Source organism: Vombatus ursinus, unplaced genomic scaffold, assembly GCF_900497805.2.
Source record: "Vombatus ursinus unplaced genomic scaffold, bare-nosed wombat genome assembly UNPS02005884.1, whole genome shotgun sequence".
NCBI classification, from domain to species: Eukaryota; Metazoa; Chordata; class Mammalia; order Diprotodontia; family Vombatidae; genus Vombatus; species Vombatus ursinus.
In genome coordinates, this window is record NW_020945662.1 from 1 (window position 1) to 2,608 (window position 2,608).

The following is a 2,608-nucleotide window of genomic DNA, read 5'->3' on the forward strand; positions in this document are numbered from 1 at the left end:
AGCAACCTCAAGTGTGGTATAAAACAAGTAAACACATGCTTGTAGAAGTCCTTCACATTATTTCTCAGCCACCGTGACCAAACCAAGTTATACCACGAGTATATAACATCTCCCCCTGTTTAGCTCCTCTTTATGTGTTATCTTCTCCCATCAGAACACAGAGTAGGGACTATATTACTTTCTAATATTTGTATCCTTCGTGCTCAGTACAGTGCCTAGCTCATAGTAAGGACATGATAAATGCTTTACTCTTTATTCATAAGGTACTGCAGCAAAAGGCTCCAATAAAAAGAAAAAGAAAAGTAAATGATGCCCAACTGTGAAGAGCCCTCAATGTCAGATTTAGCAGTTTGGACTTACTTTTCCTAGCAATAACTGCTTATCTGAATATATCCTGAAATGTCTATTACTTATTAGTCACAAAGGGACAGTTCTACATATCGAGAAGTACTGACACTATTCTTTTGCTCTTAAATAATCTATATTCTGGGCAGCTAGGTGACACAGTGGATAAAATACCAGACCTGGAGTCAGAAGACTCATCTTCCTTAGTTCAAATCTAGCCTCAGATACTTACTAGCTATGTGACCCTAGGCAAGTCATTTAATCCTCTTTCCCTCAGTTTTCTCATCTGTAAAATGTGCTAGAGAAGGAAATGGCAAACCACTCCAGTATCTTTGCCAAGAAAACCTCTAACGAGGTCAGGAAGAGTTAGACATGACTGAAATGACTCAACAACAGTCTATATTCTATATCTAAATTAATCTTTAAATACAACCCTGATGAAAAGCAGAAAAACTTAGCTCAAAAAGTAGTCTTTTGGGTTACTAAAAGTAGAAACAGACTTAACTGCTCACCTACATCTGCAATTCTCACCATTTTCCCCTTCAATGAATATATACCCAAGCACAGACTTACCTTCTTTAAGGCATCTTGTATAGCACCAGACTTCTCCTTTAGCAAGTCTACAACACAAAGAGCCTCAGTTTCAGAGAATATCATAGTCTTCAGAGAGAGAAGGACATCCTTAAATTTTACCTCTGCATTTTCTAAAATGAAGAAAATTAGTTTGACATAAATAAGCAGCTATGTGGCATAATTCAAAAAAGACCAAAATTAAACAGGAAAAAATATGTAAAAGAGCAATGAACTCAGGGACCATTAAAAAATTGCTATTTAAATATTATCTTTAACAAGCTACTGAAAATAAGTTTCTCAAAGCTGGATAAGAATACATAATATTATTTAAGGAGCTAGTAGTAAATTCTATCTTTTACGACAAAAATAAGATAGTATACGTAAATAATTGAAAAAAGATATTTATAGGTATTCTACACTTATAAATGGCCCATGCATCTCATCATCTGCTTGACATCTCATTTTTCTGCTGTTAGACCCCCACCCCATATCTTTCACTGAAACCATTATCCCTTCCCCAAAAGAGTCCCTTACCCCATTCATCTGCCAAATTGTTCACCCAAATCCTAGGCTCAAGCACGCTTAGGACTCATGCAATCTTTTAGTACAATAGTTCTTAACCTTATTTGTCAAATAAGTCTTTGTGGACGACCATTAAACTACAACTATACCTATAAACTTGAACAAGTCATTGAGTCTCTTTCTCAGTTCCTCATCTACCAAAATCAGTTTAGACCTTGATTCTACACCTAATGTATTTTAACAGGTTGTTCAGATATTTTTAAGGAGACTAGAATATGCTAATTTTATTACCTTTGTCAGTTTCATTTTTCAGTTTATTCATTCCTGTTTTTTGGATCCCTTCTACTTGATCACTTTTAACCAGATCAATCACTTCTCTCTTATCAGCTGCAGGATTTGGGTCCGAGTTATCCATCAAAGAAGTATAAGAACTCGAGTGACTACAAGGTTCATCCATCATTGCTGTTTTGTAAATTCAACATATCATTGCTTTTTTTAAGAGTACATTAAAAGTTAAAGCAAAGCATGCAATTTAAGGTAAATACATGATATATATTAAAATTTTACACTTCTAAGTGATATTGTTTCCACTACAAGGGTGTGGAGGGGGACAGTGTAAATCTTTTTAATATGTCACATCTATATCACATAAATTCACATTATTAGTATGAGGTGACTCAAAACTAAAAGCTTCAAAACAATATTTTACCATTATCCATTTTCTGTTTCTTTGATGAATTTTTCTTTTTTCCAGATCCACTGTCTTTAGTCTCCTGGTGGAGGGGTAATGGTTCTTGTTTTTTGGCAGATGACAAAACCACTTCAATCGTTTTATCCTGGTCATCTAAAAAGGATGATCACTAATTTATTACATAAAACAGTAAAAATATAACATATGTAAGCAGAGTCAATCCAAGGTTAATTCTACATGCTAGACTTTTTTTCAGTATTTTGTATCACCTGTATTCATATGCCTTTAAGGAGCACAGCAGTTCTCAATAATATGTGCTGGTATACTGTAAAAATCACTGACCCTGGAATCAGACCTAGGTTCAAGTTTTGGCTCTGATACTTACCAGCCGGGTAGACTGTGGGTAAATCACAACCAGAGACTTAATTTCCACATCTATAAAGGTTTGCAATAATGCTATTTGTACTTCCCATCTAA

General features: G+C 34.8%; 1 long non-coding RNA gene across 1 annotated transcript; it reads right to left on the bottom strand.

The window, feature by feature from the left end:
* Nucleotides 1-920: 920 nt before the first annotated feature.
* Nucleotides 921-2,279, bottom strand: LOC114032903. Its single transcript, XR_003567896.1, has 3 exons — nucleotides 2,150-2,279; nucleotides 1,732-1,902; nucleotides 921-1,049 (listed from the first exon to the last, which is right to left on the bottom strand). It is a non-coding gene; the product is annotated as an uncharacterized LOC114032903 (long non-coding RNA).
* Between the last annotated feature and the right edge of the window lie 329 nt (nucleotides 2,280-2,608).